This window comes from Notamacropus eugenii, chromosome 3 (assembly GCF_028372415.1).
Source record: "Notamacropus eugenii isolate mMacEug1 chromosome 3, mMacEug1.pri_v2, whole genome shotgun sequence".
In the NCBI taxonomy this organism is placed as follows: domain Eukaryota; kingdom Metazoa; phylum Chordata; class Mammalia; order Diprotodontia; family Macropodidae; genus Notamacropus; species Notamacropus eugenii.
Window position 1 is genome coordinate 46,416,337 of NC_092874.1, and position 26,469 is coordinate 46,442,805.

Here is a 26,469-nt window from a genome sequence, read left to right on the forward strand (position 1 = left end):
GGTGAGGTGTCACCTTTCAATTAGCTGGAAGCTACCAGGTTGGTTGCACAGTAGGTCAACCCAGTGTGTGGTGTAAGTCAGTTCAGGACTGATCTGACATATGGTGTCTGTGTCCTGGTGGACAGAGTTGGAAGGTCTTGACTACCAACTCTGTAAAAGCAGGAGTCATTCTAAACAGGTTTCTTAGTCAAATCAGCCTAGAAGTTTTTGTGTACGTTAATGAGAGCATCAGGGTCCATTTGTTGGGATCTAAGGAGACTTCTTGAAGATGTTAGAATAACTTTCACAAAGAGAGAAAGAGAGTAATGCATCTAATGTATCTGCATGTTCAGCTGTATACCTGAAGCCCAACTCAGCACACTAACATCAACCACGTGTCTCACACTCTGGATTCTCACTCTCCCCTTTGAACTAACCTGTCTTCTAGGTTAGTCAATGCTACACCAAGTTCTGCATCGGATACGGTATGTCTCCAATACAAAAGGGTACCTCCCCCCTTAATGAGTTCAAGGCAACATGCTCAAAGCATAATCAATCCCTGTGTTCTAAAAACCAGGCATGTTCAATGATAGTGCACACACCATCTCATTTAACTCCAAACCTAAAACATTCCTGTTTTTCACTAGTAAAGGTCTTAGAACAAGCCTCTTTCCTGGGAGATTGTCAGGAATGAAATCGTTTATGCTTATTTAAGCTCAGTAATCTCATCTAATCATGCCACATCCTCAACTCAATGGATTTCAGTAGTTCCCTCTTGGTTCTATAATCAAATAGAAACATCCTCTGTTTGGCATTTAAAGCCCTTCCCAGTCACTCCAAACTATTTTTTCCTAGGCTGATTATACATTCTATCACCCTCACTTGGCATTCACCTAGGAGAAGCCGTTCCATTTCCTACACCTCTGTGGCTTTTATTTTGGGAGTGATCTTCTCCTACCCTGAATTCCCTTGAAGGCTCAGTTCCAGCACCAGTTTTTTATGAGACTTTTCCTAATTCTGGTGATATTCCCAAATTACTTTGCCGAATTGTGTATTTAAGTACAGGTCATCTTCCTGGGAGAATATAAACTCTTCAAACGCAGAGAAGCAATTTGTCTTTGTCTCTATCTCCTAGCAGGTGGCTTAAATACTTCTTTAAACACATGGATAAGGAGTCTGTTCAAGTGAATTTGCTCCTTAACTCTTTCGCTTTTCTCTGCCAAAATATCAGAACAGCACACCGATTAGCTGCCTTAAGAAGGCATCTAACTCAGGGGTTATGTCTTGCAGGTTTAGTTTTCTCAATAACTTAAAGACACTTTGTTCTCTCCCTCTAGCCCCACTGCCTTTTATGGGTCAGGCTCAGTGTCCTAAACTTCCCTTATGGACTCCCAAAAGTGCAATGAGTGAGATTCAACATGAAGGTTTAAAAGTCCCTCTAACATGAAAGCTTTCTGTTGGCAGATTAACAGGAAGGATTAAACAAGATATTGCTCAAGAAAGGGGAAGGGATACAACCCTAAGTGCATAATATGGAAGCAACTACAACAGCCTTCTCAATACCTTGACAAGATGGCAAATCATGGCTCAAGATTAGTCTCCTCTAGAGAGCGCCACTGAGAGGCAGCGTGGTGTAGGGGATAGAGAGCTGGCCTTGGAGCCAGGGACACCTACCTCTAACATACTGGCAGGTGACCAGTCACCGCAAAGTCACTCAAGCTCAGTAGTGCTGTAAGAAAATCTAAGGCTATAAATCAGAGAACATATTGATCTGCATTAGTAGAGAAAGTTTCCTCACCTGGGACTTCCCTATATCAGTGAACTCACAAGGAACAGTCCAAGGCACAGGAATTCCAAGGTCTTCTGTTGAACGTAGAACTTTTAGTCACCTGGAGGATCATGAGTTCATCTTTAACTGAACCAGCAAGACCACCTAATTGAACTCTTTGGCAGGGATGAGCCAGAATGAGTAGAGCTTGCTTTAGAGAATTTGGACTATGATTGCCCAATGGTTTTCCTGGTGGCTCTGAGGCACTGCACACCCTCCAATTCCAGGTCTCTTCTAGGTTGGATTAGCTATGATAAAGTGCTATTATTACTACCATTAGATTTACCCTTTCCCAGGGATCCCATAAGATTTGCAACTTGTGTAGCATGCCAATCCACAAAAAGCACTGCGGCCTAGCTTAGGAAAGCTGGACTAGAACACAGAGCCTTAGACCAATTCAGGTAACTGGTCAGTAGAGATCCCATTTGGAAATGTACCAACATCACCCACTTTGAGGATTCCACACCGCCATCCCCACCCCTTAACTCCTCCTTTCTGGGTGAAGAGCTACAGTCGAAGGTGGGGTTGGTGGGGGTGGGCTCTTCACAAAGTCTCTTCTGATTTGTTTTTATTTTATATAACGTTGCTTGAGAACAGTAGTCAAGGAGGATAAGAGCACTTCCCTCTGGGATAGGGGGATGTTAGAGATGACTGACTTCAGCAGAGCCATTGGCCAGAACTGAGCTTAAAAAAAAAAAAAAAAGTTGCCAGTTTCCTAATAGGAAGCACTGGCACAAGCCTAAGCTGGCTTAGCATGCAAATTTCCAAGGGAACCTGATTCGGGCCACACAAAAACTCTGAAAGGGGACTGGCCTTTGCTTATGATGAGGGGTTTAGAGGGGACAGTTTAAACTGATAGGTATAGTAGGGTAAAGCAAGGTTGGGTAAGAATTTGTCACAGGAAATACTCCACTAATTTCAGGTCTAAGTCACTAGAGACTAGAAACACATCTAAGCAGTTATTAACTAGAATGCTAATTATTTGAGACTCTAAAGTAAGCACAAGACAGTAAAGGGTACACCTGGCTTCCCTAACTGACAAAAGGGGGAGGGGGAAGAATCTACGGGTGATGCCTCACAGACAGGGTCTGGATCAGGCCTAGAAGCTTCAACACTGTCAGACTGCACTAGGCAAATAGACAAAGGCAATCAATGCTCAGATTTGAATTACCAAGCTAAGAAACACCTACACAGGAGTTATGGAGTAAAATGGTGTTTAATGGAAGAGCTCCTCAGAAATGTGTCCACTGGCAGCCTCATGTTCTATCAATATGACCACATTAGTGTCTGGGTTGGCAGGCCAGCCAGCCATGAATTACCATGGACCCCAGATTCCAAATCACTGAGCACCAGGCAGGCCTCATATCAAGATGCCAGGGATGCATGGAAGCAGTCAGGACTGTTACCAAACACTGAGTGCCTCCCCTGGGCCTCTGGAGAAAGATCCTATACCCCAAAAGGAAGGCTGCATCCTTGTGCCCTCTCGAGTCTTTACACAAATCTCAAGGAGCTTATGACATAAGGTCCAATGACTTTTCAAAGAGAAGAACCAAGGGAAGCCAGAAAAGCCACTGCCTCTCTCTGTGTAACAGGAATAAGAGCAAGAACTTAGGCACAAGTAGGTGGTTATTATACAGCTAACGATAGAGGTTGGTTCAATCCAACTGCTGCCATCCACAAGGAGGAAAGAAAACTGACTAGAGATCGTTAGGTCTTCACAAGCTGAAGAAAACGAGTAGGTAGCCATCTAATTTGACTATTAGTGTACCAGGTATTCAAGTTGAGGCCTTATGGCTATGTACCCAAAGTCTTGTTTTAATTTTATTTTATCTTGGTTTTTTTCCATTGTGAACTTAAGCACAAACACCTCAATATACAAACAAGAAAGAGGTTTGGCAGAGGTAGAAGGGTCTGGACTAAAACCAGCCTTTCCATAAAGATATCCCCAGGAACCATGAAGACAAGTGGAAGGAAAAAGGATTCAGTGAAAACAAACACCCCTAAAGATAGAGTTTTCTGTATATTAAGTCATAATCAGAATCAGTAGGATGGTAAATAGCTTACTCATGTGGTGATTTCATGTTTACAGAGTCCAGTAAATTCTCATTTGACTCTCATAAGTAGTACAAGTATTATCCAAGTTTCATAGATGAACTGGACTAGAGGTTGGATGATTTGCCCATAGTTATTGAAATAAGTGGTAGAGATGGTAAGGCTAGCCTTAGTTTGGACTCCACATCTGGTTTTCTTTCCACTATACTGCCTCTTCTCAGGCTGAGGACATAAAACTAGAACTTTGAGAAGGTCTTTGACCAGTGATTTCCACAGTCTGTAGAGAATGGTTTCTCTGCAATTCCTTTCTTATGTACAACCTCTCCTTTGGCAATTTTTTTTTTTTTTTTTAACTTGAAAGAACTAGCTCTCCTTCCAAAAACTGTAACCCAGACGGTAGATCAGATCTTCCAATTGGAATTCCAAACCTTCCTTAGGAGGTCGATAATCTGAACGCCTCTGCTTTAGTGGTCAGTGACCAAGTCAGAGAAAGTTGCCCTAATGTCTAGTGCTCATTAAGAATAATGGTTTCTATGGTCTGAAGACAAACAAATACAACCAAATTTCTTCCTAAACTCCTGCGCCTCACAGTGACACTTTCGGCTGTCAAGCTGGGAATACTGACGTTGACCAGTGATATCTGTAAGTTTTACAAGGGGAGTGATTGCTCTAACAACAAAGGTTGATTGACTGATTATCTTCAGAACCCTCAATACCCAGTGCACAATGAGCACCAAGTGCTAACTGAGTTGGAACAATTGTGTCCACCAAATCCTATCATAGTGCTTCATTGTGGCATGAGAGGGCTTGAATATGAGGATAGTCATACATACAAAGCCAGTCCTGCTCCTGAAACCCCCCCCTTTTCCATGTCAGCCCTCCAGAGCTGCAGAGAATGTAGAGGAAGCCTGGATTTATCCAAGTACTTCACTGATCATCTACTGCTCCAGCTAAAGTTATGGATAATGGGTTGGATGAGTACACCCAAACCCCACTCTTCTTATTTGGGGACCTTCTATCATGTATCATTCATCCTTCTACAACCCTTCTCTCTCCTAGGCACCATTCCAATTTCTGCCCTGGAATTATGAGGTCAAGTCATTCACCATAGTTTACATAGTGCTACACATGTGACCAATGTAAATCCAAACTCAATTTCTAAAGGAAGAGCCAAGTTGTCAAGGAACACTGACAATTCAATTTGTTGCAATACCATCACCAAGATAAACTTTTAGCTGCTTCATAGTATTCCAGACTGGAAGAATGTATGGATGCACTCCCTTTGCAGTTCATAGGAAACCAGATGTATCTGACTTACGGAAGGACAAAGGTTCTTACACATAGCTTCTCCTTCACCTTTCCCCACCCCCCCCCCCCCAAATACCTCATTGCAAATGGGCATTGAAGAGTTCACATTTCAAAATAATACTCTAGGCATTCACCATTCAATTTCCCAGTTTAAATGAACTGAGTGAGGTTGTCCTAAGCAACTCCCAAACTTAACATGAAGTTGACAGTTTTTCTCCTTAGCAAGCCTATCTGCTCATATGCCCCAGACAACTACCAATGCCAAGACTCTCCAAAGTCTCCTAAAGTCTCCCTCTTCTCCAGAGCAGCGTTCTTATTCTTCAGCATGTGGTCATGTCTTGCATGATGTAGGTTTCTTCACTGATAAAGTACCTCCCATCCAGTGGGGTACAAGGAAGGGTCTTCATCATAGCCTTGTTAAAGGTATTGATCTCTTATTCTGGGTGATGAAGCTGGGGGAGCTTGCTCAGGGTCAAGCACATCCAGGATCACTAATCTTTCTCCTAGCTCGAGGTACTTTTCTATTCTGCTTTTTCTCACCAAAATTCGATAGGTTTTTAAACTGCTTCCCTCAAGCTTATCAACAAACATCTGTTCAAGAGTAACAGACTGGAGTGGCTCTTCAGAAGGTATACAAATGTTTCACATGCTCAGCTAAATCCTGTCCAGAGGACTCATTATAGCATGGGAGGGGCAACCCTAGTTCTCACCAGTTATTTAGAGGCATACATAATTAGTAAATACTAAAAAGTAACTTTTCTCTTTTGCCCAGGAACCCTGAGGGGGTCCTTCCCCTCCCAGTTTGATTTTTTTTTTTTTAATTAAAGGGGTCATCCCTTGAATAACTACTTAAAGAGGCCTATTCAACAATAAGATCTTAGCCTAAAAATGGCCAGGGTCTTCCATTGCATCCTGGGCCACGTCCAGTCATCCTGATGACTATCTGGCCTCTGGACCCAGATGGCTCAGGAAGAGAAAACGAGGCTGGTGACCTCGAACCACTCTCCCCTCACTCAAATCAAAGTCAATCACTAATCATGTCTTCATCTTGATTTCATGGTCCTCCCTCTTCAAGAACGAAGGACAAACAATGCCAGAGGCCACACTTTGACAGGTCCTACACAAAGCTGGGACAAGACCTCAGTTGTGGGCTGGTTACATTTGCCATTCAAGGACCAATGTAAAATAAGACTGGAGGATGTCTCCAGTTAAATACTAAGAGGTTTTTTTTTGTTTTGTTTTTTTTAACAGGGGGTAAAGTGGGAAACCAAAATGGCTCAAAGATGACTACAACCCCATACTTCTTCCATACTGTTCATTGGATCCTGAAGGGACCTTAAGAATCTATTTCCCTCATTTTGCACATGAGGAAGCAGAGGTTAATTGACTTTGCCCACACTATCACATAGCTAGCAAGTGTCAAAAGCAAGATTTGAACTTAAGTCTTCCCGACTCTTACCAGGAGCCCTATCCACTATGCTGCCCAGCTGCTTGAAGGAAGTAACTATCCACATACAGCCTTAGAATCAGAGCTGGAAGGGAATTGGGAGATCACTTTGCCCAAACCTCTTGTTATACTGATCAGGAAACTAAGGCCCAGAGAAATTAAATGACTTGCCCAAGGTCACACAGGTAGTAAGTGGCAGAAATGAAATTTGAACCTAAGACCCTCCCCTCTCCCTCCCCCCCAAATCCTGAGCAATTATCCTTAGGTATTAAAGTCAGCAAAAGTCTAAATATTTGGGTCTGTTCTTTTAAAGAGATAAGCAAACACACAATTGTAGGTGCAACTTTAGTCAGGTATCCCAATATTGTCTTATAGAGTGGGTTAGAAGTCTGCCTGCCTCTCTGGTCATCTTTTATCATCAGTAATCCAATATCTTCATTCCTCCACTGCTCCAGCTAAAACAAGCCTTGGAAAACTTCTTTGCTTCCTCATGTCACTAGACTTCCTTTGTTTAGGAAGGTCTTTTTATTCGAAAAGGGACTCGCTTCGTGTGGGAGAAGCAGGGAGGACAAGAGCGTACAGAGAACTTAGATTGACACCCCCGCCCCCCACCCACCATCAGAGCTTGTAAAACCAAAAGCTCTGTTACTTCTTCCAACAAGGAGTCTCTCTAGCGGTTGATAGCCAAGATTACCACAACAGTCTACAGAACCTGCCTAGACTGAAGGTAGTGCTCAGAATTTAGAGATAGAGGCAAGATCTTCATCTCTTTTCTGGAAAGCAGAAATGACTTCTGTTCTAGAAGCCTGACAGGGTCCAGAACCAGGGTTTACTGGTCATCTACGTATACCTTCTTTACAGGAATGCTTGAGGGCAGACCTTCAGGACTTCCCTTTTAAAGTTATGGTCTCAGTTTACAAAAGTGATTTAGGGTAGATTTGCACAATGCACTGAACTTGAAATCCCTAGAGCTATGCCATTTTGCCGGCTCTCATTAAAACATCTGCCACAAAGGTGAGTATTCAATGAGTCCAACGCACAGAGTGAGTTATTGCAGATTGCTGATTTTACTAGTTAACTCACCAAGTTTACAGATCATACAAGATTGTGCAATTAAACATAGTATACAGATTGAGCTTTAAGATGCATACCAACCATGTGTATTCCAACTTCCTTCAAAGGACCTGTTCCACATAGATCACTAATGAGAAAGCAATTTCTGGACTAGAAAGTTAGGCTGAAGAGATCTTAACGCCTTCTACAGAACATAAGTGACCCCTAAGATGTCAGAAGATCACATTTTAGCTGAGCTTTCCGAAGCAGGAAGCAATTATTTTTATGCTCCTAGGGCTTAGTAATGTCAAGGATAGCTGTGCCTTCCTAATCCCCTCTGTCCAAATAGTCCTAGGGTCATTAAGTTTGAGGAACTTTCCAGAAATTCAAGCCTATGGAGCAGAAGTTTTAAGGTGCTTTATTTGGTGTGAAACAACCTGTCCAATTGCAAAGAATCAAACATTAGGCTTCCAAGTCACCATTGCTCAAGATTGCTGTGGACAGTAAAAGAAGCAAAAAAAAAAAAAAAAAAAAGTGTCCTGGCACTAGGGCTGGGGCCCCTTGGTTTGATGACATAGTGGGGGAAAGGGAGAATTGCCTCCTGTTCAGAGGGAATTGGTGGGGTGCTTCCCTACATTCCTTATGAAGTGCTGCAACACAGCTACACAGTTCCTGTGCATGAGGTTCCTCCCCCCCCACCACAAAGGAAATGACATGAGGAACCACTGTGGCTAGTGGACAGGGATAATGGGAAAAGCCAGGCACCAAGGGCTGGGGATAGGCAAAGTCAGCTGAGAGTACTACCTAGTGCACCACGAAGTGACTGAGGCAATGCAGGTCTGAGACAATGGCTCACTGGCATGTAGCATTTCCCATGAGCTCCTCAAAGTTTAATTCTGTCTAAAGATCATTTAGTAGGTACCTAGTATACACAAAGTACCTCGTAAGGTGTCAAAGATACAATGACTAATTCAAATACTTGTCCCTCAGAACTTATAATTTAAGAGACAGAAAGGTTATCAATATGTACATGGGCAAACTTCCATAAAGTACAGTTTGTTCAAAGAGAAAAGGCAGAGGGGCCTAGTGTGAGAGGTGGCACCTGAGTTGAGCCTTGAAGGGACTGGAGGAGGAAAAAAGAAAACACCAGAAGAGAGCATTCCAGAGGTGGGATAATCTACCCATAAATAGGAAATAGAACATTGTATGGGCACAATAACCACACCGATTTAACAGAGTACATGGCAGTTATTAAACATGTCATTGTCCTGTAAAGGACTGTAAGCCAACTGTGGCAGGCTTTCAACTAGTTGAAGTTTGTATTGTAGCCTGATGAGAGGCAACTCAGGCTCCTAAGCAAGAGAGAAATGGTCAGACTGAAGACTTAAGAATATTTGGGGAAACTATGTAGGAGAGATTAGAGAAATTAGAGGGGAGGTCATCGAAGAGATGAATGGTGGCCTGCAAAGTGCTATAAGACCATTGATGTACAATATATGGAAAAAGGAGAAACGAAACTGAGCAAAGGGAGTAGATGGGAGCATGGTGAGAGGGAACAGTAATCTGAGAAAGATCTGACAATCTACCAAGTGAGAGGTCATGAGATATTAAGGAGACTCTCTACACATCAATTAAATTTCTGATCCTCAAGAAGTTGATAGGATTTTGAGACTATCCCCCATTGGTTCTCCAAATGTCATTCGTAGGATATTTTGCTAAAATTGCCTCAAGTTCTGGAAGGCTGTAGAGCTTTCTCAGTTAGGTGCCATGACAATGAGAAATGTCTGTTTAATTAACCACCCCAGGAAAATGAAATGGACAGAAGACATACACAGTGCAGATTACCTGTTTAACAAAGCTATGTCAAACTAGTCCAACATATTTCAAAGCAAGTGCTGCATGTGAACAATGAACTTGGGCCCAAAGTTGAGGTGGAAGAAAAGAAATAGTTTTCATCTGAAAAGCAGTTTTCCTGATCCCAGTAGGTTCACTACCTCCCCAAATCCATGTCTAATATCACTCTCCTGGCAACATTACATGGCTAGAATTTGATCAGCACTATATTTTGGGAGAAGTGATGCTCATGCATCAAATGGGGAAAACAAGGTAGATGACATGATGCAATCAGATGCTAGTTTGAGTTATTAGAACATAAACATCGAGAACAGGGAGAGCAGATCATATAATGTAGCAAGGCCAAATGCTAATAATAGCTAGCATTTATGTAAGTGCTTTATAGTTTTTGCAGAACACTTTACAATTATCCTCATTCTATCCTTAAACAACCCTAGGAGGTAGGTACTAAAATTATCCCCATTTTACAGATGGGGAAATGGACAGAGGCCACATGACAGTAAGTGTCTTAAGGTCAGATTTGACTTTGAGTCTTCCTGACTACAAACCCTAGGTGCTATCCCCTTGTACTACCTACAGGGGTAATTCCCAAATATTAAGAAGACTAAGGCACTGTGGTAGGTCTTGAGGGAGAAAATGTACAAGAATCACAGAGGCGCTAGGATCTATTGAAAGACTACCAATGAAATCACAAGTTTAAAGATGAATTCTACAGATGTCTTGCCTCTCAAGGCATTAGTAAACCTTTGGAGATTATCAGGGTATAAAGCATTCCGCATTTCACCCCCCCCCCCCCCCCACTATTGTTTGAGTTTTGAATCTATGAAATCCTAGATTTTATGTAATACTATAGTTTGGGGTTAATTATATAGCTAGCATTTACGTAGTACCTTCAAAGTTTGCAACATGCTTTACAAAATAACTCATCCAATACTTAAAAATCCTGGGAAAGAGGTGCTATTATTATCATCCCCATTTTACAAAGGGGGAAAACTCAGGCAAACACAGGTTAACTGATTTGACCAAAGGTTGCACAAGCTGGTAATTTTCCTGAGGCTTTGAATCCTAATTCAAAACCCTAACCCTAACCCTAAATGCACTCTCTCTCATTGCCCAAAGCCAATCTTAAGGCACTGATATAAAAAGAGAGAAGATATTGACCTCCAAGTATTTGAAGATTATTTAACATAGCAGGCAGCTCTTTCCAAGGTACAGCCTTCAAAACACATGGTGGCAAATCACACCCAGTTGCAAAATCTCTTTACTTATAATGGTAGAGGTTATGACAACATACATGACCACACATAGGTTACAATTTACCGTTTGACCAAGTAGTGTTAGCACTTCGATAGCTAACAGCATCGCCTTCTAAGAGGCGGACTGCATTGGATATACACTTCCAAAGGCCTTCAGTGCTTATGATACATTCTAGCTGATGGACAGGAGGGGTGCTGTTACAAGCCCAGCACAGACTTTGGAGAAGCATCTCTCGTACGTTGGGCCAAACCTTTGCCTGCGGCCACTCAAAAAAAAAAAAAAAAAAAACCTACCCTTTTTCCTCTCTCTGCTCCCCAAACCCTGAAAAAGGGAGTTCCCTATATAGGTTTTTTTTTGTTTTTGGTGGGGTTTTTTTGTTGTTTTTGTTTTGTTTTGTTTTTTAGAGAGTTGCCTGGGGGCACTGAGTTTAATGACTTGCACTGATCACCCAGCCAGTATGTATCAGAGACCCAACTTCTGACTCCAAAGATAACTCTCTATCCACTATGCCAGGTTGCTCCTCAAGGAGGAAACAGTCATTTAAAAAAAAAAAAAAATGAATGAGCTAGCTTAATTTTATAACCTCCTAAATGTGGTCAAGCCTATGGGCTCACACCTCCTACCATTTTCCTTTTTTATTTTAGACTTAAATACTAAAACTTTAAATACACAAGAGAAAAGAAACATTATAAATATCAAAACTTAAATACAAAAAAGTATGTCCTATGCACAGAACATAAGATTCAAAATATAGTAATAGCATTTGGCCCTCCCCCCAGAGAGGATGGAGGGCTAACGTGTTCAATCCCACTTCTGGGATCCTTGGAATATATCTATTATTGTCTAACTGTGAAATTGAGAAAGATTGAACCTAGCATTGACTTCTATGATACCTAAAATGAAACAAAAACGTTGAAGTGCTTACTATGTGCCAGGTGGAAGGAACACAGACATGAGAGCAAAACAACCCCTGCTCTCAAGTGACTTTAAGGGGAGTGGAGGAAGTAGGAGATCATAAATATACCAGGTGTATATATGTGGAGTGGTAGACCAGAAAGGGGAGTTTATATCCGAGTCAGAAGGAATACCAAAACAAGTCACAAGCCAATGACCATAGCAGTATGGTACATGGCAAGAGGCCCAGGTAGGACCAGTCTTCCTGATGGATGAATGGACATTACACCACCTAAGAATGGGGCCCAATTTAATTTAAGCAGTAAGGAGATACCCATAGTGGAGAGATTCTCTACAACAATGAAAGAGATGTTGGTATGAAGGGAAAATAAAGATTACTCCTGCCATAACTAAGAGATGGATCAATAAGGAAAGAGATAGGGGAGAGGGGAAAGAAGCAGGAATAGGAGGGAAACTTTGGTCCTGCCTGAACCCCTTTCGTTACCAAATAAAGGATCATATGGTCAGAAAAAAATTATGCAAAGGTAAGATCAGACATCATCCATGAGCAAGATGCTGATATGAGATCTTGGGGGGGGGGGGAACCTGAAGATTCCAAAATGAAAGGGCCAGCGTTTCAGAAGGGATTCAACCTTTCCAGGGATTTCTGGTCCTTTTCCAAAGGCAAAAATATAAGAGGAAGATAACCACGGTTTTCTTAGTTTCAGTCTATATGATGAGTGGTGAGTACTAACAAGGCACTTAGCTTGAAAGTCTAAGACTGAACAGGGGGGAGGGAGGGGGAGGGTAAGGCACTGTGTAAATTGCCAGGGGGAGGGGGAAAAAAAAAAAAAAAAAAGATGGTTCTTCCTGGAAGAATCTCAACTCTTAGGCATGATGGGGACACTAGGACTAAACTAGTGATTGGCCTAGTGTGCTTTGTCGAAAAATAGCCCCAAGTAAACACTCTCCTGAAGATCAAAGACACTTGTGATTTAGAGAAGAGACTTGGAATAACTAAACTGCCTCAAGCCAGCAGCTTCGAGGGACAAGTAGGAATACAGGTCACATGCAACAAAGAAACACTCAGGAGATCAATAAGATCAGGGATGACCTGAAGCCTCCAGAATTATAGCACCAGGATCAGCCTGTGCCCTCCAATCTGTATTTCAAAAGTAGAGGAGTGACACCAGAGAAAGCACAGCAAAAAGCCAAGCACCTTCCGAGGGGTAATTCCTTTCAATAAAGAATTCTTCAAAGACCACAGCTGAAGGGAAATAAAGATCAATAAAGATTAAAGGAGTCCATGTGGGCCTGTCAGCTTGTATATATCCATCATCTGGGTCGCTGGGTACCCCAGTCACCTTCTCTGATGAAAGAATGGCAATAGTTATAAAGTTCATGTTGATATTTAGATTGAGCATGATTCATTATGATGAAGAAACAGGTCTTTCCCACATGGCAGTTAGAGATAAAAGACTGTCATCCTCCATTATAGGTGAAAAGAATTCTGTGAGCGAATGTGGCAGTTAACAGTCACTGAGGAATGCTGAGAGTATCTGAAGGCTTTTTTTTTTTTTTATATAAAGTCTTACTCTACACTTGGGTATTTCACAGTGGTGCATTAGAGTCAGTCCCCTGGTTCTTTGGCTAAAAGGGAGGGTTGCCCGTTTGAGAGCGGCATGCCTGACTATTCACTGCTAACGGAGCCTTCACCAAAAGATGACTCCTTCAGGGGACTTACCCACAAATTTTAGCCCCTAAGCAGAGAGGGCAAGATGAGGACAGTTTAATTCTCCAACTCTCTCCTTCTAATGGCATCTCCCCCGCCCCTTTCTCCCTTACCCTTCCATGAAAGAGGAAAAAAAAAAAAAAGTTACTCAAAGTTTCTGCCAGGACACATTCCCCACTCTCCTCCTGCCCCCTTCTCTCCCAGTTCTTCAGAGTTCTTTTCTGGGGGGGGGGAGGGGGGGAAGGAGAAAAGGGGAAAAAAGTGCTGACCAAGTTTAAAATATATTTCAATACTGTAATTTTATGAAACTTCACATAATCATCTGAAACATTGGTTTGTTGGGTATGCTTTTTTTGCCTGGTTAAGAGGCAGTATTTTTGCTACATAGACATTTTACATTTTCCAACCCTAAGGATCCAGAAGAAATAATTACTAGGCAGCAGAGAATTTGGGGGCTTAAAAAAAATCTGAATATGGATATGTTAAATTGTCTGTTAGAGTGGACAGATTAGGAATGGGGACAAGAAGGTTCAAGTTTGGCATGGAATAACTTTCTGTCTAAGGTAGCAGTAAAGGGCTCACTTGTATTGCTGTGGCACATAAAATGTTTATGAAGTCAGGTGGAATAGATGTTGCCCTAATATACAGAAGAAGAAATAACTGGATCTCAAACTCAAAGCCAGGTCCCTCTGACTTCAAATCTAGAGATCATGCCATCATATTTTGCAGCAGCTGCAGAACACTGGAAGATGATTGGAGGCAGTTATCAAAACTTGGGGAGATGGAGGAGAGGAAAGGAAGGTCATCTCTACTACTAAGAAAGGATAAAAGACTCAAAAAGAACAAAGCTGCCCACATCAAGTCTACCTTACTGCCAAATCCAGTTCTGGTAACCAAACTATTTGGTTGCTTGGGACTAATGCCCTGTACTTTGTCTAAGTCCCTCAGTATCCAAAAGTCTCAGATTTATCCCACTTCAGGTAAATTGCCCTTTTTCTTGTCTCATCCCAGGTTCCCAAGACTCCCCCCCCCTTCTACATTTGAGCTAGTATTAGGCTCCCCTTCTTCCTGATTTACCTACAGAAGCCTGTGCCCATTACCAAGTTTAGTACAGTTGCTAGACCTTAGGTGCTCAATAAAAATTTACTGACATAGGAGGCTTTAGGCCAAGGCTACCAGTTTTTGCAGGTGTTGACCTGAAAGTCTGGTTAAAAAAAAAAAAAAAAAAAAAAGAGGCAAGCAGGCTGAATGTATATTGTTTATTCCCTTAAAACTAGCAGTTACATGGCCATGGAGCCAGAATGAAACCTGACTGCCTGACAAAAGAATGAACAGGCTTAAATCTGTCTTAGGACAATTCAAGGATGTCTGTGTCCCTCAGACTTATGGTCTGTGTTTAACTATTCCATAAGAAAGGAATCTTCTTAAATAAGTTGTAAACATAAGAGCTGACAAAGTTTGCATTGAAAATCACAACCCAGGATATGTTTTCTTTGCCATTAACATGCTATAACATATGTCCACAAAATGTTAAAATATGGAAAAAGTCCCATAATTCAAGATAGTGTCTTGGAATTAAGGGTCTTAAAGTATGCTATGTTAGCCCTGTCTGGCCTTGTTGACATGAGATATTCTGAGTTTACTTCAGAAAAAAAAAAAAAAAGAAAAGAAAAGAAAAGAAAAGAAAAAAAACCTGTTAGATCCAACCTCTTTCTTCTGATTAATAAGGGCCAGAGCCTGAATTAATCAAAGTTCAAAAATGATAGTAGGTGTTATCATTTCCTCCTTTTGGTCAAAGGTAAGTTGAAACCTTCACCTGTAGACCAAGAAAGGTATGGAAAAACCTCTAAAAGAACCAGTCCTGGGTATGCAAGAGTTCAGGGAGGGAAACGTTCTTCATGCAGGTCCAATCAGGACACCTCTTGGGAGAGCTATCTAGGTCCAATGTCATCTTTTTCAGGCCCCTTTGAAATTGGAGAGCAAAGTCTCCTACGGACTCAGAAGCTCACTCAGGAGAGGCAAGGGCAATGGATGATGATAGAGGGAGCCAAGAATCCATATAATCAGGGCTCCCAGAAAACATAATTTATAATTGAGGAAAGTATGCTAACATAGCTAAAGGCACATAGAAATAGTTCAGTTTCCTAGCCACACAGGGCTAGGTTCAAACCACACAAAGTTTCTCAGTTCACAAAACTGCATTTTTATGTTAAGTCAATCAGGTGAAGATTAAAACTTAGATGGCTCACAATAGACTAGTTTTGAGAAGGGAGATTCACATGTCACCAAGATAAACAAAACTTAAACGTGAACCATACAAGTAAATGTAATCATTATTTCCAATGTTAACTAACGAAGTTCCTCGTTATCCCCAATGTCCATTTAAGCGGTATTTTGAATCCCAGATGTCTCATGTGGTTATCCAATGCTAAAATATCCTTTTTTTTTTTTTTTTTTTGGACAATAGGTTTTATTCTTGGGACGGTTCAAAAAGGGAGTTCTACTTCCTTCTCTGGTTCAGATCTAAAAGTTCCCAGACAATTCTGACAATAAGTTAGAAATCTCTTATAATTGGTTCTCCTTTTTTGAAGCTTCAGAGAATTTCAGTTTATATTATTTGCTGTTTCTGTCTTTACCTAAATCCTATGCAAATCTTTTAAAGTGTGAGGGTTCAAGCCAAAATATTAGTTCATCTGCCTTCAAGATTATCAGGTACTTTAGTAAAGGAGAAAATTTCATCTTTCACTATTTTTCCTATACAATATTTGTGCAAAAATCAAAATTTGAGATATTACCAAAACATAAATGTTTATAAGCCAATCATATACATCTGTATATAATTCTTAGGAATCAGTCTCATCTTGTTGCTTTTCCCCCAAAGTTTTGCTATCCTATTTAGACATCTATCACCTTACAGGTTTGTCTTAACACTTTGTCTAATCATTTCCTCCTTTGGAGGAGGATGTTCTTCTGTATTATAATATTTGGCCATGAATATAGGTTAAAGTTGTAAGCTATTCATTCTTACATCTCGTTACAGTAACTCAAAGATGTTTTAATTTCTATCTATTTAATACTTAGACTGTACTTATCTGTTTGATTCCAGGAATGAGTCATCTGATAGCCAATTTTGTAACTACTAGATGTCGAAAGAAGGACTTAGTAATTGGATGAGGAATTTCCTTTTTCAAAAAGGAAATGACACATTTTGGAAATAGTTAGGAAATCCTACCCAGGTAACATCCAAGGTTGTCTCCAAAACCTTTCCAGGCAAACCGCCATTAAAACTTCTCAGCCTGCAGCACATGCTAATTGGCTTTATGATAACTCAAACAACTATTCCTGTAATCAGAGCTCAAAACAATAGGCAAATTGCAGTCCCATAAAGTCCCAAGTAGCAAATATTGGCTGATATCCCTTCAGACAGGACCATCTCAAATTTGATTGAGCTGTTATCAGATCAAGTTACATAATTTTTCCTGTCTGCTTTAAAGATACTTCCCTCCTCTCACTCTCTAAACATACTTAAAGCCATCTGAAACTGAACCAAAGCATCCAGAACAATCATCTAGGGACAAGAGAGCTTTGGATAACCCCAATTAATTCCCAAACCTTCTTTGCCTTCTACATTTTCAATCAAACCTTTATCTTTCCAAATCTCTCAAACTCCATTATCAAGATTATTCCCCGCTTTCTTTTACCATTCTAACCATAAGAGACAAGATAGCTCAAATTATCTCACTAATAACTGTACTGGAATCCCATTTCCATTTTAAACAAAGCAAAGAGGTTAATGGAGAACCTTACAGGCTGATGCATTTATGTCTGTTTCACAACTTCATTATTCTTCCCCTAATACTCAGCTCTGGAAGAATGACATACTTCAGGGATTTAAGTCTTTTACATATGATTTCAAACACAAATTTTAACTTTTGCTTAGGTCATGGAGTGACTACAAATTCAGATCAAAACAGCAAGATCTCTTCTCCTTTATAGCTCATCACATTAATTTGGCAATAAATTGAAAATTTAGCAGATCTTTAAAAAACAGAATAAAACAAAAACCAAACATGTTTTTAAAAAAACACGTCTTCTAAAAGCCTTTAAAATTGAAATTCATCAGAACTAAGTTGGTGCAAACAAATTCATGAAGTACTATATAACAACACTAAATTCTATTACAGAATTCCCAAATATCACAAAGTTCTTTAGTCAAAAGGTGTTTGTAAATGGAAAGGAAATTTAGTTTTTACAAGTCAAGAATGACATATCCAATTAGTTTAGCATCATAATAACCAATTTTTCCTTAATTTTATCACTAGAAATTAAGTACATTCTGGTATTTAATATAGATAGTCTATAAAACCTTCAAATCAACATAAATATTTTAGATGTAACAGACTTGGGGAAAAAAATCACTTATTTTTTCTTTCAGGATTCTCTCTTTGCTCTATAGGAATCCTACAACAAACTTTTGCACAGAGTTTTATAAAAACTTTAGGTCAATGCATTTCTAAATCACTATGCATAATGTGTGTAAACTATAACTTTAAATCACCATATATTTTCATAATAGCCAAGATTTCAACTGGAAAAATCTGTTATCATAATAAATATTAATTATAATTACACCCTTTTAAAAATCCAATTTGTTTTCAACAAGATCCAAACCAAAATTTGATATTTCTATTCAATGGCCTCCATAGATTTTACAGTCTAAGAATTTTAGGAATACAACCTTGGAAACAGTTTAACACAACAATAATTTCAGATGGCATTGTTTTCCTTTTCAGAAATTATTGATCTTATTACTTTTGGTAATTAAAAAACCACTTCAAAGTTAACAATTACATTTAGAGAAACAGTATTTTACATAACATATGGCAGTCATTATGTTAAGCCTTTTACAATCATATCATTGATCCCATAACCATTAAAATATTTTTACTTTTACCAATCAGGAAATGGGTCAGAAGTACAAACACATTTTTGCAATTGGAACAGAAGTGTGAATTTCACCAGGAGCAGAAAGATTGATATCCCAATGATGATAGTTCTTTGTAGGTAGAGCTAAAGGGAATGTTCAACATAGGCCTGGATCTATCCACCTATCCTTTCCCCCCATAGCTGCAGAATTGCCTGGGGCTGTTTGCAGCTGCTGGGAACAGGATGGGCAGAACATATAGGACCCTAGGTGACATTTCCAAGCTTTACCTAGAAGGGTGGGCTTCAAAGGTGCCAAAGGACACAGGACTGGTTAGACTCACTGCTAGTCTTCAATTGCTGCCTCTATGCTTCTCTTGCATTCTCTTCTCTAATTAGATCTGGGATAAAAGGGGTTAACATGAACCCTTGTGGCTGTTAAAAATTCCCATTCTGAGATATTCTCTTTAACTCTGGGAGGGAAGTGAGGAATGCTAAGTGATCAAAATTGGGAGAGGGTATTTTAGATAGGGGAATTCCTGGAGCTACCCCCACAATCTTAGGAGCTTCTCAGTAATTCTCCAAGTATCAGTAATCCAAACTTTTTAATGATTAATCTCAACCTACAAAATCTGCTAAAATTTTAGCAAAGATGATCTAACTTTCCATTGTAATTACAGGTTGGACAGACCCGAACAAGGAAAAGTCTTAAAGTTTTGTTTGTTTCCCTAGCTGCAAGCCCTTAGAAGTCTCTGGCTAACTGCATTTTAAAATTTTTATAAGATAAGACCCATTCACAAGTACACATGATAGAGATACACACTGACAAATTGACAATTAACAACAGAACAAATACAGAGAAGAACTCACAATTAACAAAGGGGGGGGGGGGGAATTAGAAGCTTGTTAGAAATCCCCATCATGAACTGGCTATTATTATTTCTAGGAGAGAGGCTGCAAGGATTCAAGATCTGACAATAAGGGTGGATCCCGCAAACTTTTGCTTTGGGCATCAGTATGGTTGGGGGGGGGGGGGGGGCAGCGGCTTGGTACCTCCAAAGTTTGACTTTCCATAAACCTTGAGATGGGTCCCCTACGTTCAGATTTCCAATGCCCTGGTTTCTTACAATAGTGACAAATAACCAGGTTTGCGGTCCCTTACTTACCACTTTAGGGGTAGGAGCTGTTCAAAGTTCCCTTTTTGTTTTAAGATCCTCCTCAGCCTGTGTTTTGGCAAGCTGGAAGGCCAACTCAACCATAATCTGCAGGAAATCCTCAAGGAAAGGGGGAGAGGGAGGAATCGAAGAATAGCATAGAAGAAAAGCACAGTTTGGAGAAGAAAGAAGGGCTGGGGTTGTTGGGAAAGAAGGGAGAGTGGGGGTGAAGTGAGTGGGAGTGGTGCTGAAGCAGCTTTGCTAGCCTTTTTCTCCCTCAGTCATTTCAGCAAGCCCAAGATGAAATGTTCCACTCCTGGCTAGATGTTTTGTTGGACTTTAAACTTAGTATGGTTTTAAGATAAAGTAACTTTGACCACTCCAAAAGAGCCCCTATCATGGCAACACAATTTAGTCTTTAGTCTTTAATCTTTAGTCCTAGCAATACTTGTGTTAATTTTTTCTGAGATTGATCTGTACAGAATTATTTGATGGCAGACTCAATCCCTGCTCCCTGAGCTAGCTTTAAAGGGAAATTTCAGACTTCAAACCAAACTAATGGGAGTCCCTTGGAAGCTGGGAATAGGAGGAAACCCCATCGAGGTTTTAGACTTCAGGAAAAATGAATACTGAGGCACCCAAGTCTTCTGGCATTGGCAAGGTAGAGAGCTGTTCTTAATCTATCCATCAGTTCCAATCAGTCACGGCACCGTAATTATTGACTTGAAAGTTTGGTTAAAAGAGGCAAACAGGTTGAATGCATATTGTTTCTTCTCTTAAAGCTAGCAGAGCCAGAGCCAGAATGAAGCCTCTGACTGCCTGATAGAAGAACGACCAGGCTTAAATCTGTTTTAGAACAAACCAAGGAATGTCTGTGTCCCTCAGATTTATGGTGTCTATGTGTTTATTCCATGAGAAAGGATTTTTTTAATTGAATAGGTTGTAAATACAATAAGAGTTGACAAAGTTTCCATTGAAGTTACAACCCAGGACATCTGTGTTTTCTTTACCATTAACTTGCCATGACATAGTATATGTCCAACAAAATATTAAGATACAGAAAAAGTCTCATAATTTGAGATAGTCTCAGATAAAGGGTCTCAAAGTATGCTAAAGTCAACCCCTTCTGACCTTGTTGACATAAGGGATATTCTTCTGAATTCACTTCGGAGAACAAAGACTGTTAAGATCCAGGCTCTTCTAATTCGTTCTCTGATCCTTATTAAAATCCAAAAATGATATTAAATGTTATCGTAGGGAAGCTAGTCAACATCTATACAACAAATCATGGATAAGTCACCTTGGGAAGAATCCCAGAGTAGGATAGATGTTCCAGAAGGCAAGGTGACACTGGGCAGGAGGGGTGGGGAGGGCGAGGGAAATTTCCCCAACCGTTTGCTACAAAAACGACGTTAGCCTTTTCTCAAGCAAATGAGAAATACCTGATCTTCAGTTACAAGACCTTTAAGAAGCCTGCAAACACTGGTATCCCCGTGTATCTTGAGCCTTGCACCTGGTGCTACACCAAAGTCTTTCCCAAGGCAGAGAGAACTTAGAAGATCCTCAGGTATCAGGTGAAAGTGACTTCAAAAATCAGCACCTATGTTTACAGCTGCTGCTTATCAGAACATAACCCTTAACTAGCCTAAGGCAGGTAAGGAGCTGAAGTCACTTCAGAGCTAGTCAAAGTGGCAACTAGAATAAGTCTCTAGGCTAGAGATCTCCCCCGCAACAGAAGAATTATTCCCTTTATAAGATCCTAAACTCAAGGTCATTCTGTCTTCCCTCAAAAGGCATCCATTGAGAACGCTCCCTTCCCCCCAATCTTCAGGGGCAACCCATTGCACTTGGGAAACGCCTCATTTTAAGAGCTCTAAAGGACTTCGTAGTGTGGTTCAATCTTTGAGATTGTGTATTGTTTCCTTAGCTTTTTCCTGTATTTGGCATAGGTGGCAATAGCGCCTGTAGAAAAAGGTATTTATGTAACTTCCCCCAATATGTTGTTTGGGGGTCAGCCTCCACTGCACAGGACACAGACCAAGGACAAACCAAAAGAGAATCTATAGTAACCAAATCATGGGGGGGCGGGGAGAGGCCATTACTACTTAACCACTTAAGCACGGTGATTCAGACTGGAAGGGTTAGAAGCTACGATGGGTTGATTTCTTTGTTCAGTGAGCTCAACAACGTGAGGACTGGGGTGGAAGTACTGTTGCCAAAGGCTCTTCTGCCTAGGGAGCTAGAGAAGTTGGTTCAAGGTCAGATCACGAGGGCGCAAGTCTGGGCGGCTGAGGCCGGACGCCACAGCAAGGTAGTATCGGCCTCAAGCCCTCCTCGTTCGGGGAACGGAGGAAAGCTAGAAGGGAATTTTTGTGGTTTGGGTGCTCGGAATCCTGAAATGCAAGGGGTATAACAAGGGCGGGGCTGCCAGGAAAGAATTCCACCTTCCTTCAGTCAGACTACGGAGGGTTCTATTATAACCCCGATTAATTGAGCGAGATTCCTAAACAAACCTACGCAATTTGATGGGCATATAAAGAGCGCGTTTATACAGAAAGACTGAAAAAATACTGGGTGAGATCGAGGAGTAGCAGGTAGCCGGGAGGGGGAAGGATTGCAGACGTAAAGAAAAAGGGGCCAGAATGGGATCTACTGTGCATCTCAGGGCAGCCGCGGCCGGGCGGGACCTGCGCGCGTGTGCAATGAGGCCGCAGCTGCAGGTACAGGGATGAAGCCCCCGTGCAAGAACCGCCTGGGCTAGAAAGAAGGTGCGTGTGAAGCGCTGCCCTGGGGGGCACCCGCCGATGCAGGCTAGTGAAGGAGGAGCACGCGGTCTTGGAGAACTACGTCCCCCTAGCAGACTAGGAGGTCCAGGATGGGATGAGCCTGGAGTCCTCTCACGGTGGGAGGGCGCGTGCCTCTCCTGTTTCAAATAAAACTACAAGACACCCCCAAAGACAGAAGTCAATAGAGCAATTCTTTCATCTGCCATGAGTATAGAGGTTTGGGCTTGCTTTTTCGGTCTCTAAATCAGTAATTAATCAGTCGTTGGGGTCAGAGGAGCTGGAAAGGAGAACTCCCCCCCTTCCCCCTCGCAACCCCCTCCAGCCCCCGGCTCTCCCGGAGCAGAGATCCTGCCTACCTCCCTGCCAACCCTAGAGAAGGCAGGGGAACCAGAGAATCGGGGCGGCCCGAGAGAGGCAGCCCCTCCCAAAGGAAGAAAGAGAAGGCGTCTGGAACCGGGCTCGAATCCAGCCTCCCCTCCAGACAGGCGACCGAGCCTTGGGCTCCCAACCCTAGGGTCTTCTCCGGTGAATTTAGTGACCGGGCTCTGGCTCCTGTTCCAGCTCCAAAGAAGCCCTCCCCAATTTGAGCAGGTAGACTATAGAAAGAAAGCTAAGAAGGAAAGCTGAGCGATGAGAGACTGACCCCGAAACTAAGCCTTGCTTTGTGTTTCCCTAAAGGTTTTTGGGGGTTCTTCAGCTCAACCCCTGACCCTGGACATCTTTGCCCTGGGTATTCCCATTGTCTTTTATGTTTCCTTTCTACCACTGAAAAGAAAAAAACCTCCCCACTTGGTAACACAACCTTTTCCGCATCAACCTCTCTCAAGCTGTCAGAATAAACAAGTCCCAGGATGCCCCTCTCCCGACGGGTTTTTATCTCCGGCTGCTCATCAATTCCCAATTGTCTCCAGCTGGGCCACCCTTCCCCACCCCCAGCAATTCCCCAGATTTTTTGTTTTAAGAGTTTCGCCTGAGTTCCCAAAGCTTCAGCACAGAGAAGTGTTTAGATTTACGTGGGTTTCAGTAGGTAGAAAAAAAAAGGGCAGAGTTGGGTAGCTGTGGATTCCAACTCAGATGATGGAAATCCTCGGCTGGGGCACTGGGATTCTCTGCCTCTAACTGTCCTACAGCACTGTGGGTCTCCCCTTTGTCCTCAGCACCTTTCTGTTTAACTTACCTGTGTGCCTATCCTACCCTTCTCTGCTCCCCACCTGGAGGTTATAGACTCCTCTAAGGTAAGGACCGCATCATTTTTCATCTTTACATATGTCTTGTCTCATGCAATTTGGGAAAGACCTAATTTCTTATTTCATTGGTATTGAGGGAGTTTAGATGAAGAAACTCCTCCCTACCAAAACTGCTTAGCACCTATTTCACTGCAGATGGTAGCAGGTTGCCCTGAGTCAGGAAGGACTCTTCAGATGCCAGCGAAGACACTGAGAAGCTGTATAACCACAACCACCCCTGCAGATCACTCCATTCCCTTGATCTCCTCCTTCTATAAAATGGAATGGTTGGACTCAGTGGCCTCCACCATTTCCTTCAAGTTCTAAATCTACAATCCCACACAATTGAGAATGCTAGGGGACTGAGTAGCTAAGGAGCAGGAATGTGGTACGTGCTTAATAAAATATTTGTTGGCATTTTTAGTTTTCTCACTGGAAGTCCATGTTCTGTCCTCCCTTTCAACTCAGCTGCATCCTGTAATTTTATCATGTATGCAGGTATAAAACCCCTGCAGTCAGCCAATAAACGTTTAGTAAGCACCTACTATCTACCAGGCACTATACTAAACTCTTGAAATACAATGAAATGTAATAGTCTGTTCTCACAGACTAAGGGAATAGAGGACATTCAAACAACCATGTAAAAAATAGAGGAATACAGAATAAACTGGTAATGTTATTTAAGCAGGATTGGGAAGGGCTTTTCAAAGAAGGTATAACCTTATCTGGGACTTGAAAGAAGCCAAAGAAACTTAGAGTTAGAGATGAGAAGGGGGAGCATTCCAGGCATGGGGGGTGCTACCAGTGAAAAAGCCCAGAGCTGAGAAATGAAGTGTCTTGTACAAGGAATAGCATGGAAGCTGGGGTCATTGGATTACAAGGTATATGACGGTGGGGAGTATGAAGTGGAAAGGTGGTGTGCAGGGTATGAAGAGCTGTGAACACCAGAGGATTTCATATTTGTTAAACTCCTAGAGTTGAAACAGATCTTAGAAATCTGCCATTCCAGTGTCCTCACTTTACAGATGAGGCCAGTGAAGCTCAGAGAGTGGAGGTGCTTTGCCCAAAGGCACATAGCTAATCATCGGAACCTACATCCTCTGGTCCCTAGCACGTGTTTTTTCCACACCATGCCATGTCCCTCCAGACTCAAGGAGTCTGGAGTCAGAGGGCTTGGCTTGGGACTCCAGATCCGTGACTTCTTAGTTGTATAACATCAAGCAAGTCACCTTCTAAGCCTGAGTTTTCTTATCTGAACTCAACAGGATATTCATAAAACGAAGGGACTGGATTAGTCAATCTCTAAGGTTCCTGCTGGACAGTTAAGTGGCTCAGTGCTAGAGTCAGGAAGATTCCTCTTCCTGAGTTCAAATCTGGCCTCAGACAAGTCACTTAACCCCGTTTGCCTCAGTTTCTTCATCTGTAAAATAAGCTGGAGAAGGAAATGGCAAACCACTCCATTATCTTTGTCAAGAAAACTCCAAGTGGGGTCACAAAGAGTTGGACACAACTGAATAATAATAACAGTTCCCTTATAGGTCTAAATCTTTGTAGATAAGTCAGTGTCCACATCTTTCAGAAGTTCACTGCTTTAATTCAAGAAATATTTATTTACTGAGATATAAATGACATCCATCCCTGTGCCAAGGCACAGTGAAGACATAAAAGAAGTGTACCCTAGGCTTCCATTAGGAAACTTAGAAGCAGGTCTGCTTTGGCTACAGACATATGAAAATTAGAACAACACAGAGATCAGCCAGGCCTTGGATATGATGAAATGTCAGTTTCTGAAAGATTCCAAATGCATAAACACAAAATGGAAAAGGCTATAGCCTATAGCTTTCCCACATATTCTTATACACATTATTTAATTTTGCATTTTACCTCAATTATTCAGGCCCAACAAATGCACTTTGCTATGATAAACATAAGTCAGAGAAGTAGGATACAGAACCCAGGATTTCTTGAGCATGGAGTAAATCAGTCATCCCTAACTTAATAGGTAAGTGCAGAGACTTTTGCCTGAAGTGAAATGCCTTGTTAAAGGATGACCTAATAAAAGTCAGAAATGGTACTTGAACTCATGTCTTCCCAACACCAAGTCTAATGTATTCTCCACTATGTGTCTCTACCTCTTCACAGGAACAACATCTATTACTTGGGTTGAATGATACCTACAAAAACCCTCTCATAAATAAACAAAATATAAATAAATAAATGAAATATGGTGTCAGAGAAATCAGGGAAGACTCCTATGAACTGATGAGAAGTGAAGTGAGGAGAACAATGTATACAATAACAAACAATGTTGCAAAGTCAAACAACTCCAGGACTTAGACGTTTTCATTGATACCGTGACCAACCACAGTTCTAGAGGACTTCATGGTAAAATATGCATCTCACCTCCAGGAAGAGAGGTGATGAACTCAGTGTGGAGTAAGAGGCTTAGTTCTTCTTTTAACATGACTGATGCAGAAATTTGTTTTATTTGACCATAAGTGTTTGCAACTTGGTTTTGTTTTCCTTGATTTCTCAATGAGGGAAGAAAGGGAGGTGAGGGGGGAAATCAGAGCTGAAAATAAAATAAAACTGAATTTTAAAAAATCAATTCAACTGTTTATTGTGTCTGTGCTAAGTACGGGAGCTACCCAACAGGAACCAACAACTAGATTTCTTACAAACCAGAGTATGACTCCTTCCCACAAATTTGCTGCTGGGTTTTTCCCCCAAAAAGAACATTGGCCCAGGTAAGTGATCAAGTGATTTCTGGGAGGAGAGCACTACCAACGGAATGGATCAGGATAGGAATCTTGCAGCAAATGATGCTTGACCTGAGTTTTGAGTGAAGCTCAAAGTCCTACAAGGGAGAGATGACAAAATAGCGGCCGTGTAAAGATACTGAGATGGGAAATAGAAGATTTCATCCCAGGCATAGAAAGTATAGATCCATTTGGCTGGAATGTTAAGTACATAAAG

General features: G+C 41.4%; 2 long non-coding RNA genes across 12 annotated transcripts in view; one reads left to right on the forward strand and one right to left on the reverse strand.

Moving 5' to 3' along the window:
• LOC140532690 (uncharacterized) overlaps positions 1-23,117 on the reverse strand; it is a 39,013-nt gene extending 15,896 nt beyond the window's left edge. For 2 of the 11 annotated variants that reach the window (XR_011976626.1, XR_011976624.1), the window contains exons 1-2: positions 23,070-23,115; positions 20,613-20,699 (exon numbers count right to left, since the gene is read on the reverse strand). This is a non-coding gene — a long non-coding RNA (uncharacterized lncRNA). Of the gene's footprint in view, positions 1-1,777; positions 2,056-19,493; positions 19,676-20,612; positions 20,887-23,069 lie in introns of those variants that run through there. The other 9 variants (XR_011976617.1, XR_011976620.1, XR_011976623.1 and 6 more) reach the window with 7 other exon arrangements.
• On the forward strand, positions 23,067-26,101 carry LOC140532691 (uncharacterized). The gene is made up of 3 exons (XR_011976628.1): positions 23,067-23,502; positions 25,391-25,495; positions 25,636-26,101. It is a non-coding gene; the product is annotated as an uncharacterized lncRNA (long non-coding RNA).
• Positions 26,102-26,469: the final 368 nt, after the last annotated feature.